Below are 13,593 nucleotides of genomic sequence, written 5' to 3'. Positions count from 1 at the left end.
ATTAAGTTCGGATTCAGATTCAGATTTCGAAAATGCAACCATGGCTGCTAGGACTTTGAAAGAGTTGGCTGCTCCTGATCTAATCCAATAGCCTTTGTGTATTCAATTCCATGTTTTAAATGTTGCTTTTGAGTTAAAGTCTGGACTAATCCATTTGTTTCCTAAGTTTCATGGTCTTTCAGGTGAGGATCCACATGAGCATTTAAAGGAATTTCATGTTGTGTGTTCCAGCATGAAACCTCAAGGAGTTTCAGAGGACCAGATTAAGCTTCGAGCTTTCCCTTTCTCACTGGAAGGCACAGCTAAGGATTGGTTGTATTACCTTCCTTTTGGATTTGTCAACTCATGGAATGAAATGAAGCGGATATTTTTGGAGAAGTATTTTCTTGCTTCCCGTGCTGCCAATATAAGAAAAGAAATTTGTGGCATCCTGCAGTACAATGGAGAGAGTTTGTATGAGTATTGGGAGCGATTTAAGAAGCTGTGTGTAAGTTGTCCCCATCATCAAATAAGTGAACAGCTTTTGATTTAGTATTTCTATAAGGGACTTCTACCAATGGACCGTAGTATGATAGATGCTACTAGTGGAGGAGCTTTGGTTGACAAGACACTAGAAGAGGCAAGGAGGCTCATTAAAAATATGGCAGCAAACTCTCAGCAGTTTGGAATAAGAATGGATCACATACCTAAGAAGGTTAATGAGGTAAGTGCATCTAACTTTGAGAAACAGATTTCTTATTTAACTTTTTTGGTGAGGCAATTGGCTATAGAGAACATGCAAACAGTTAAGGTATGTGGAATTTGTTCGGGTTCTGGTGATGCTACTGACATGTGTCCTACATTACAAGAGGATGAATCAATGCAACATGCTAATGCAGTAGGAAATTATAGACAACCACAACGCATGTATGATCCCTTTTCTAATACTTATAATTCGAGATGGCGAGATCATCCCAATTTGAGTTATAGGAATCAACCAGTACAAAACGGATATCAGCAGCAGAGACCACAAGTGAATCAACCACCTCCGCCTCCTTCAAATCAAGGTATGTCACTTGATGAAATTGTTAAGGCTTTGGCTAGCAATACACAACAGTTTCAATAGGAGACCAGAAATAGCATTCAAAACATAGAGAGGTAGATTGGTTAGTTAGCTTTTTCAGTGAGTAAGCTAGAAGCTCAAGGTTCTGGAAAGCTTCCATCACAAACAATCATGAATCCCGGAGAAAATACGAGTGCTACAATATTGCAGAGTGGGAAAGAAGTTGATAATCAAACTCCACATGAGTCAATGAAAAAGAAGAAGCAAGGAGCAAAAGAGTCTAAAGTTCCTGAAGTTGAGGTAAATATTGAACTTGAGCTGAATAAGGCTAATAATTCTGTTCTCCCTCCATTCCCTTGCAGGTTGGCTAAGACTAAGAAAGAAGAACAAGAGAAAGAAATTTTGGATACTTTCAAAAAGGTAAAGGTTAATATACCTTTACTTGATTCGATCAAACAAGTCCCCAGGTATGCTAAATTCCTTAAGGAATTATGCACTACAAAGCGCAAGTTGAGGAATAATGAGAAGATTAGTGTGGGGGAAAATGTGTTGGCATTAATTTAGTGAAAATTACCCCCCAAGTGTAAGGATCCAGGTTCATTTTCTATTCCCTGCAGAATAGGTGATTCTAAATTTGAACGTGTAATGGCAGATTTAGGAGCATCTATTAATGTCATGTCATGTTCAGTTTTTCAAACTTTGAATTTGGGTCCTTTAAAAGAAACCAGTGTCATTATTCAGTTACCTAATCGTTCTAATGCTTACCCATTGGGAGGATTTGAGGATGTGTTGGTGCATGTTGGAGAGTTGATTTTTCCTATAGATTTTTACATTTTGGATATGGAGGATGATAGTGCTCCCTTATCAAACTCAGCTTTGATTTTGTTCGGAAAACCTTTCCTAAAAACTACTAAGATAAAAATTGATGTGGATGATGGTACCTTAACTATGGAGTTTGATAGAGAGACTGTCAAATTTAATATCTTTGATACCATGAAGTATCCTGCTGATGATCATTCTGTCTTTTCTATTGATGTTGTTGATACATTTGTGAAGGATTTTTTTGAGTTAAGCATAGAGGATGAGTTAGAAAAAAAAATTACATTGTATGAATTAGAGGAAATTCGACTTAAGGCTTATGAGAACTCTAGGATCTATAAAGAAAAGACCAAGGCATTCCATGACAAACTAATTTTAAGGAAGCAATTTGTGATTGGGCAAAAAGTTTTATTGTATAATTCTCCACATTGAAGCTGGCCTAATAAGTTGCATTCTCGTTGGATTGGACCCTTTGTTATTATTAATGTGTTTCCTTATGGTGCAATTGAAATTCAAACTTTAGGAACTAACAATGTGTTCAAGGTCAATGGTCATAGTCTCAAGCTATTTTATGAGGGGTTTCAGGAGCATTCACTGGAGGAGCTCAAATTGAATAACCCAATTTATTTGGATTAAGGAGCTTTGCCATGTCGAGCTAATGACGATAAACAAAAGCACTTCTTGGGAGGCTGTTAGTAGTATGCCCTAGAGCATATCATTTAGTATGTATCTTGTACATATTTTAATAATAAAAGGCATTTCCACTTTTCCGTTTACATAATATATTTATGTGTAATAGAAAAGGTCCATTGATATTTTGTTAGAAATATTATTCTTAAGTTGTTAAGAATATGAGTGACAATATTTCTAGCACAAAGTATCATAAATAGGTTCACAATCGAGGATACTTCATAATAAGGACATGACTTATCCAGAAAGATTGTATTCATGTTAGTTCCCAAGTTATTTATATGAGATATAAATAAGATGGAATGGTGAGTCTCATGCCATATAACAAACATGATAGGCACTTATAAATGATAAGTAGGCCGAACCAGTGACACTTATGACAAGCACATGGAGTTTACTCTTGTCAATGTTTTGTCATAATTCATATCAGTGCATATAATCTTTAGACCTGAGATAGCACAGTTATCTTGTATATAGGTAGTTTGAGTTTGATACTGCTTTCATACTTGTACTATGTATGGGTATATGGGCATGTGTTGGCTCCTACTAGTTATATATGGAGGTTGGTGTTGATCAAGATGGAATCTGTTCCTCTAAGTAAATAGAGTTAAAATCCTATGTTCATTTAATTGTTCTTGATGTTTCAAGTTCCTGGCCAGGACAGATAGATTTATTCGTAAAAGAGTTTCGATGAGAAAAATCTTTTAATCAAGAACTGGAATTAAAAGAGAACATAATATTCATAGCAAATGGAGTTTGACATAAACCATGACTCGGCTTGAGTTGGGATTTTGTAACAGAGAGATTCTAGTGCATGGTAACATATGATTATAGGTTCATTTAAGGTAAACCTTATTACTAATTGGGTGGCCATGGCATGCTATGCTAGGTGTTAACCATGGTCTATGAGGTTCATAAAATGATTTAGAGAAATCATTTATGGTAAGAAAGAGTTCTGATGATATTAAGAGTTGATATCATGTCTCATTGCCAATTAGTGATGAGCCTAGTAAGTCACACACATACACAAGTTATCACCTATTTAAATATGATTTAATTAATTAATTAAAGAGTTTAATTGATTAATTAAATAGATTTGGTTTGCAATTAAATTGCAAAGTCCCTAGCATGACTTGAAACCAAATCTAGATTATTGGATGTGTAGTATAAATTAAATTTATATTTAAAGTGTTTAAATATGAATTTAATTAATGAGAAATTAATTAATAGAGATTAATTAATTAATTTATATTTGATATAAATTAATTAGAAGAAGAAAAATAATTATTTTGGGTTGAGAACTCAAAATTAAGACACAGGGGCATTTTGGTCATTTTGAAGTGTGACACGTGGCACCATGAGATGGTGACACTTGGGATTACACATAAGCTTGCCAAATGTTTTTTAATCATGTAAGATGATTAAAATCAAGATTAAATATAGGTTTGACACTTGGCACAATGTGATTGGGTCACTTAAACCTAGAGCTAATCAAAGGGTGACATGCGGCAAGGGTTTAATGTGTTAACCTAGCTATTTAAGTGTTGTTATGAGAAAATAAAACACAACCAGCAGCCACACTCCTTTGTCATGCCACTTTGAGGGTTTTAATCTCTTCTTCTTCATCTCTTATCAATTCAAAAAGATTAGCCATCAATCTCTTGAATTAAGAACACTAGAAATTGTTTCTAGTGTCCTGTTTACATCTTTAATCTCTTAAAAGGCAGAACTAGCTTTAGAAGCTGTTCAAGGGCTGCCATAGGTGTTCTTGGTGTGGACAAGCTAGAGGGACAACATCTGGTGTCCTGAAGACGAATCTCAAAGGCGCAGACACGCTGCAGCACTTCAAGAGGTTAGTGTAATCGTTCTTGATTTAATCTAGGGTTCTAAAATTAATCTGATTAATTTTAAAATCTTAAATGGCAAATACAGATCCAAAAACATATTAAAAGAGTTTTAATATGTTGTTTATCATTGAAATCAAATAGATAAAAAAAAAATCTTGCATGGTGCATGTGACCCTAGGTGAAAATTTTTGAATTCAATGGTATAATCTTGTGTTTTTCACGCTTCCGTTCCTTCAATTGGTATCAGAGCCACTATATTTGCCATTTAGATTGTTGATTATATAATTTAATTGTGTGTTTGATCATGAGATCAAGAGATTCGTTGCTGGTTGGATCATGAGGTGTGGCGTCACACATAGTGAAGCCACCATTGGTGGCGGCAATAATGGTTCCTTGGGTGGTTCAAGGTTTGGCTTTTAATTCTGCAATTGTTGTATGATCTAAGGCCTATTCTTTGGCTAATTAAAGTGTTTAATTAGTTGTTTTAATCACACAATTAAATTATGATTCAAATCAGAATTTTAAAAATTGTTTGAATGTGATTCAAATCTGAATTTTAAAAGTTGTTTGAATGTGATTCAAATCTGAATTTTTAAAGTTGTTTGAATCATATTTAAATCTGATTTTTTTAAATTGATTCAATAAAATTCAGATCTGATTTTTTAAAAAATATTTGAATGTGATTCAAATCTGATTTTTTAAAAAAATGTTTGAATGTGATTCAAATCTGAATTTTTGAAGTTGTTTGAATGTGATTCAAATCTGAATTTTTAAATTTGTTTGAATGAGATTCAAATCTGAATTTTTAAATTTATTTGAATAATATTCAAATCTGGATTTTTAAGTTGAATATGAGATATTCAATTTAATTTAAGTATGTATGTTTTATTTAATTGTTAAATAGTGATATGCATGATGGATGATCATGGACTATAAAAGACCAATGTGATTGGATTTATTTCTTTTATGTTTCTTTGGGATTGTAAATTAATTAATTTATTTTAATTTATTTTGGGCATGTTTTATTAAGTTTGTAATAATTTTTGGGTTGTAATTTCATTTATTTAAGTTCTTGTAAATTCGCCTTGGTATGCCAAGGATTACTATGTAATATTGGATTGCAAGAAGTTCAAGGAGGTCAAGAGCATTGGTGGGACCAGTGGGAGGAATTCAATATCAAGTGTTGATTATGTATTCCTTCAGCAACTCTTGTAAAATGAATGAATGAAATGCACCTAGGAATGCCCTGATTCAATTCTTAGTAGCTCAGAATTGAATCCCTTAGAAAGTCCATGATCATACCATATTTACTGCTTATCCATGAATGCATGAGATGTATGGGAATGTATGCAATTATATGATATATGCATGCTAAATGGATAATGTGCAAAGTGAGACATTAATAGTAATTAGGATGGCTATAAAATCTTCCAAACAAATGATTAAGTTGGAAATGCTATAATTAAAGTAATTATAACATAAGCCCTCCATTGGGGCAATTATTTTAAGAAATTTTAAATAGTTGCATAAGATGCAATTTATTTAAGAGATTTTCTTAAGAATAATTGTTAAGCATGAGATGTTGTAAATATGTAAATGGTTTAGTGGCCAATATTGGATGTACCTGAGGACATTAAAATTATTTGCATAATTACTGGCTCAATGGGATCAACTTAACTAATGCAAGATAAGTCAATAATGGATGTACCTGAGATTTTGAGCATTAGGGGCTAGGTAAAGGATTGAACCTCACATGAGATGTGATGGGCAAGGAGTTGCTCACTTATAGTTTATTGTAATTCCAATAATGAATGTACCTGAGGATGATCATTAGAATTATAAGAATTCAATCACCCACTAGAAATCCATCCAACTAGGATTTCCGTTTTCTACTTTGGAAGTGTAGGATTCGCTAAGTTAGTGGGAGGACCAATTTGATTAAAAGACCATAATCATATTTGGTTAATTACATGATACATTTACTAAATAATCTGGTTATTTTCTGCAGTTAATTTTCTGATAAAAATGAGCACAAAACAACCACCACCATCCAATATCCTTGCAAGCATACTTGATGACAACAACTTGTCCTGAACCTTGAACATATAGGATATGTTCTAGATTCAAATGTTCCTGGTCCCTTACCTCCAGAGGCCACACAAGAGGAACATGATACTTTGGACAAGTGGAAGGAGCATGATATGAGAGCTAAGTGTTACATGCTTGCTTCCATGAGTAATGAGTTACAGAAGCAACATGAGAACATGCAGAGTGCGAGTGAGATCCTCCTTCACCTACAAGAGTTGTATGGTGAGCACAGCAGGAATGCTAGGTATGAGATATCTAGACAGCTATTCCATATGAGGATGTTTGAGGGACAGAATGTTGGGGATCATGTCCACAAGATGATTCGGCTGATTGAGCAGTTGGAACATCTTGACTTCAACATGGATTTCCAACTACAGACGGATTTGATCCTTCAGTCCCTTCCTGAGTCTTTTGGGAATTTTGTGACAAATTTCCATATGACTAAACAGGAATGCACCTTAGCTGAATTACTCAACATGCTGGTTATTGCCCAAAAGAATATGCCAGGCAATAAAGGGAAAGAGGTAGCTTTGGTTGCATCTTCTTCTGCTGGAAATTCCAACAAGAAGAAGGGTAATAAGAAAAAGAAACCTCAGATTCCTGGTCCTTCCAAGAAAATAGCTAAACAGAAAGGGAAGACCAAAGCTGACAAAGGCAAAGGAAAGTGTTTCCACTGCCAACAGGAAAGTGTTTCCATTGCCAATAAGAAAGTGTTTCCATTACCAGTAAGAAAGTGTTTCCACTGGCCAGAGTATAGCAATCTAAATGAATACAATGCCATGGTGAAAACCAACTCAAGTTCAAAATATATTTGGCACTTAAGGTTACGTCATGTTGCAGAAGATAGGATTGCAAAATTGGAGAAAATGGGGATTCTATCCTCATTGGGCTCTGAGCCTACTCCAACTTGTGAATCTTGCCTTCAGGGTAAAATGACTAGATCACCCTTTGTTGGACAAGGGCTAAGAGCTGAAAATATTTTGGAGCTAATACATAGTGATGTATGTGGTCCATTTAAAGAAATGGCTAGAGGGGGTTTTCATTATTTTATTACCTTTACTGATGATAAATCAAGGTTTGGGTATTTGTATTTGATGAAATACAAACATGAATCTTTTGAAAAGTTCAAAGAATTTAAATCTGAAGTAGAAAATCAAACAGGAAAGAGTATTAAAGCTCTTCGATCAGATCGTGGAGGTGAATATTTGAGTCTTGAATTTGATGAATACTTGAGAGAGCATGGCATTGTTTCTCACCGACTCCTCCAGAACGCCACTAAATGGTGTATCCGAAAGGAGAAATCATACCTTATTGGATATGGTACGTAGTATGATGAGCTATACCGATATGCCAATCTCCTTTGGGGATTTGCATTAGAATCGACTTTATATATTCGAATAGGATTCCATCAAAATCGCTTTCTTCCACACCTTATGAGATATGGCATGGAAGAAAACCAAGTCTTAAGCATGTTAAGATTTGGGGTTGTCCAAATTATATCAAAAAGTCAACACCGATAAATTGGAGACCGGATCGTAAAAGGTCGATTTGTTGGATATCCAAAAGATAGTTTTGGATATTATTTTTATTTGCCTACTTCACAAAAGGTTGTGATAAGTAGAGATGCCACATTTCTTGAACAAAGTTTGTTCAAGAAGGAGGCAAAGGAAGACAAATAGAGTTAGAATTGGAGAATTCGACCAACCAATGCATCGATGGATATAGATCCATCTAGTCAACCTATACCCGTTGATGAAACATCTACAAATGCTCCTCGTAGAACAACCGTGGTATCTCACCCACCGATGAGATATGGTTTTCTTCATGAAGAAGAACAAGAGTTGTCTACTCATGAAGAAGTAGATCTTGGTGATGATCCGCTTACCTATGAAGAAGCTATATCCGATATAGACTCTTTAAAATGGATTGATGCTATGAAATCCGAGATTGATTCCATGTATAAGAATCAAGTTTGGGATCTTGTTGACCCACCTGAAGGTATTGTACCTATAGGAAACAAATGGGTTTTCAAGAAGAAAAATTGGTTCTGATGGAAAGGTAGAGACCTATAAGGCAAGGCTAGTAGCGAAAGGGTTTCGCCAAAGGCAAGGAATAGACTATGAGGAGACTTTCTACTTTGTTGCCATGCTTAAATCAATTAGGATTTTATTAGCAATAGTGCGTACTATGATTATGAGATTTGGCGGATGGATGTCAAAATGCCTTTTCTCAATGGATACATTGAAGAAAACATTTTCATGGAACAACCTAAGGGATTTGAATCCCAAGATGGTTCCAAGGTATGCAAGCTAAAGCGATCCATTTATGGGTTGAAACAAGCTTCGAGGAGTTGGAACATCCGTTTTGATGAAGCCATTAAATCTTTTGGTTTTATCAAAAATGAGGATGAGCCATGTGTATATAAGAAGGTTAGTGACAGTGCTATCACTTTCCTTGTCTTATATGTGAATGACATACTATTGATGGGTAATGACACAGGTATGTTGACAACTATAAAAGTATGGTTGTCAAATACATTCTCCATGAAAGACTTAGGGGAGGCAACCTATATTCTTGGGATTCGCATCTATAGAGATAGAGTGAAAAGAATAATTGGTTTATCCCAAAGTCTATACTTGGAAAAGGTGTTAAAGAGGTTTAACATGCTTGATTCCAAGAGAGGATTGTTACCAGTGAGACATGGTATCCATCTTTCTAAAGAGATGTCTCCAAAGACACACAAGAAAGAGATAAGATGGCCAGGATTCAATATGCTTCGCTATTGGAAATTTAATGTATGCAATGTTGTGTACTAGGCCGGATATCGCATATGCTGTTAGTTTGACTAGCAGGTATCAATCCAATCCAGGTTTGGAACACTGGATAGCTGTCAAGAATATTCTTAAGTACTTGAGAAGAACTAAGGATTTATTCTTGATTTATGGAGGTGGAGACTTGCAATTGGATGGTTATACTGATTCTGATTTTCAATCAGATATCGATGATAGAAAGTCTACCTCTGGATATGTGTTCATTTGTAATGGAGGTGCGATCGGTTGGAAGAGTTCCAAACAGAGCACGATCGCAGATTCCACTACGAGGTCGAGTATATTGTTGCATCGATGTCGCAAAGGAAGTCGCTTGGATAAAGAAGTTCGCGAGAACTTACGATAGTTCCTTCCATTGAGTCGGCGGTTCCACTACACCGTGACAACAATGGAGCAGCGATCATCTGAGCTAAGGAACTAAGGTCTCACCCAAAATCCAAACACATAGAAAGGCACTACCACATTATCAGAGATATAGTTGGGCAAGGCAATATAGCCATGCAGAAAATAGCATCAGCTGAAAATCCAGCTGATTCATTCACTAAGCCTTTGTCACAAGTTCAGTTAGACTGACATTTTGAGAAGATGGGTCTAAGATATTGTAATGAATGGCTCTAGTGCTAGTGGGAGATTGTTAGTAGTATGCCCTAGAGCATATCATTTAGTATGTATCTTGTACATATTTTAATAATAAAAGGCATTTCCACTTTTCCGTTTACATAATATATTTATGTGTAATAGAAAAGGTCCATTGATATTTTGTTAGAAATATTATTCTTAAGTTGTTAAGAATATGAGTGACAATATTTCTAGCACAAAGTATCATAAATAGGTTCACAATCGAGGATACTTCATAATAAGGACATGACTTATCCAGAAAGATTGTATTCATGTTAGTTCCCAAGTTATTTATATGAGATGTAAATAAGATGGAATGGTGAGTCACATGCCATATAACAAACATGATAGGCACTTATAAATGATAAGTAGGCCGAACCAGTGACACTTATGACAAGCACATGGAGTTTACTCTTGTCAATGTTTTGTCATAAATCATATCAGTGCATATAATCTTTAGACCTGAGATAGCACAGTTATCTTGTATATAGGTAGTTTGAGTTTGATACTGCTTTCATACTTGTACTATGTATGGGTATATGGGCATATGTTGGCTCCTACTAGTTATATATGGAGGTTGGTGTTGATCAAGATGGAATCTGTTCCTCTAAGTAAATAGAGTTAAAATCCTATGTTCATTTAATTGTTCTTGATGTTTCAAGTTCCTGGCCAGGACAGATAGATTTATTCAGAAAAGAGTTTCTGATGAGAAAAATCTTTTAATCAAGAACTTGAATTAAAAGAGAACATAATATTCATAGCAAATGGAGTTTGACATAAACCATGACTCCAGCTTGAGTTGGGATTTTGTAACAGAGAGATTCTAGTGCATGGTAACATATGATTATAGGTTCATTTAAGGTAAACCTTATTACTAATTGGGTGGCCATGGCATGATATGCTAGGCGTTAACCATGGTCTATGAGGTTCATAAAATGATTTAGAGAAATCATTTATGGTAAGAAAGAGTTCTGATGATATTAAAAGTTGATATCATGTCTCATTGCCAATTAGTGATGAGCCTAGTAAGTCACACACATACACAAGTTATCACCTATTTAAATATGATTTAATTAATTAATTAAAGAGTTTAATTGATTAATTAAATAGATTTGGTTTGCAATTAAATTGCAAAGTCCCTAGCATGACTTGAAACCAAATCTAGATTATTGGATGTGTAGTATAAATTAAATTTATATTTAAAGTGTTTAAATATGAATTTAATTAATGAGAAATTAATTAATAGAGATTAATTAATTAATTTATATTTGATATAAATTAATTAGAAGAAGAAAAATAATTATTTTGGGTTGAGAACTCAAAATTAAGACACAGGGGCATTTTGGTCATTTTGCTGTGTGACACGTGGCACCATGAGATGGTGACACATGAGATTACACATAAGCTTGCCAAATGTTTTTTAATCATGTAAGATGATTAAAATCAAGATTAAATATAGGTTTGACACTTGGCACAATGTGATTGGGTCACTTAAACCTAGAGCTAATTAAAGGGTGACATGTGGCAAGGGTTTAATGTGTTAACCTAGCTATTTAAGTGTTGTTATGATAAAATAAAACACAACCAGCAGCCACACTCCTTTGTCACGCCACTTTGAGGGTTTTAATCTCTTCTTCTTCATCTCTTATCAATTCAAAGAGATTAGCCATCAATTTCTTGAATTAAGAACACTAGAAATTGTTTCTAGTGTCCTGTTTACATCTTTAATCTCTTAAAAGGCAGAACTTGATTTTCTAACTAATAGAAAAAGCTTTAGAAGCTGTTCAAGGGCTGCCATAGGTGTTCTTGGTGTGGACAAGCTAGAGGGACAACATCTGGTGTCCTGAAGGCGAATCTCAAAGGCGCAGACACGCTGCAGCACATCAAGAGGTTAGTGTAATCGTTCTTGATTTAATCTAGGGTTCTAAAATTAATCTGATTAATTTTAAAATCTTAAATGGCAAATACAGATCCAAAAACATATTAAAAGAGTTTTAATATGTTGTTTATCATTGAAATAAAATAGATAAAAAAAAATCTTGCATGGTGCATGTGACCCTAGGTGAAAATTTTTGAATTCAATGGTATAATCTTGTGTTTTTCACGCTTCAGTTCCTTCAGAGGCAACCCAAGGGTGGCTTGTAGCCACGATCAGATTTGTTCCCCTCTTTTCCTTGGACTTTATTTTATGTTGTTTCCATTTGTTTTACATTGGGGACAATTTGATGAGTAAGTGTGGGGGAGGAGTTTGAAATTTGTTGCTGTAATTTTTTTAATTAACATCTAAAAAAAAATTATTCTCATAAGCTTGATTCATGATTCTATATTAACTCTCAGAGAGAAGTGCTTTGTCCTTGAAATGACTTTTCTATTTTAGGTTGAATTTTTGAGATTTTAGGCAAGATAATAGTAACTTTAATGATGGATTTTCTCTCTTTTTCATACCATAGAGTAATTTTTTTCTTGCATAAACATTTAGGCTTGATTTAATGGTGAAATGATTAGTTATGTGTGCTTTAAACTAGTGTCATGCATATTTTAGAACTTTATTTAATCTATCAGGGCACTTTATAATATGTAGATGCATAAATTGGGGGAAATAAAAGGCTGAACTTGAAAATTGCTCCGCTATTTTAGTTAAGCAAAGTAACCGTCTTCATAAACCCCATGTCGATTCTCAGGCCAAAAGCTAGCTAGGATATGAGTAAGGTAATTTTCTGAAGGTAACGGTTAAAAAAAAAAAAAGTAATTGTGACGAGAGAGAAGTACCAATTTCAAATTTAAAAAAAAAAGGGCTGTTTCTATCTTCCCAAAGATTTGCAAAGAGCTATAATTGTTGTGCCTTGATAAATTAGCCTTGTGTTTTGGTGTGTATTAATTTAAAATTTAATGAAACTTTAATTGTGTGAGCTTAATTGATTTCAAGCATTTTATTTTGTGCTGGAGAATTGTTGATATATTGGTATGGTGTTGATGGAATTTGTTGTGATGGTTATTACCTTACTAGCCTCTTATTTCAAACTTTTAATCTTCTATTAGAGAATGTTGTAATAGGGTGAAGTTAAGTGAACTTCTAAATGGAGTTGATTGAGAGTTTTAAGTCATGCTTGAGGATAAACATGGAATAACTATGGGAGAATTTAGTAAGTGTGTAACACCCCTATGTTCGGTAGTGCGTTCTACTACTCCGGTGACCAGTGTTGTCTGGACAGCTAGGATGCCTAGAACTATATTTTATATGAGGGAGGAGACATAAAATAATGAAATACAAGAAAAGAAAATACAAGAAAAATAAAGGAAAAATAGTAGCAAAGAAATGTAACCAAGTTAAGCGAGTCGAGAACCCTAGCGATGGGTGACCTCACCGGGAAGTCACGGCGCGGACCGTTGACTAGCCCTGGATTGCGAGGAACCCTGGGAAATATTTTTAGGACTTAAAGAGACATCAATTTAAGTATAAATATCATTAGAAATGTCAAAGAAAAATTAATTAATTAGTACAAAGAAAAGTGAGAAATCGAAAAACAGACAAAACCCGGTGTTACCGAAAAATCGGGAATGTAACCCGAACAGGGGCATTATGGTCATTTGACATCCCGAATTGTCTTGTGACCTAAATTTCCATTAAAAATAAATAATATTACACTTGGAAAATATAATG

The 13,593-nt window shown here is 34.5% G+C and overlaps 1 non-coding gene across 1 annotated transcript; it reads right to left on the bottom strand.

Moving 5' to 3' along the window:
• Positions 1–403: 403 nt before the first annotated feature.
• Positions 404–510, bottom strand: LOC131174382 (small nucleolar RNA R71). The gene has a single exon (XR_009144630.1). It is a non-coding gene; the product is annotated as a small nucleolar RNA R71 (small nucleolar RNA).
• Between the last annotated feature and the right edge of the window lie 13,083 nt (positions 511–13,593).

Source organism: Hevea brasiliensis, chromosome 15 (assembly GCF_030052815.1).
Source record: "Hevea brasiliensis isolate MT/VB/25A 57/8 chromosome 15, ASM3005281v1, whole genome shotgun sequence".
NCBI lineage: Eukaryota > Viridiplantae > Streptophyta > Magnoliopsida > Malpighiales > Euphorbiaceae > Hevea > Hevea brasiliensis.
This window is presented reverse-complemented; position numbering and strand designations above follow the sequence as displayed.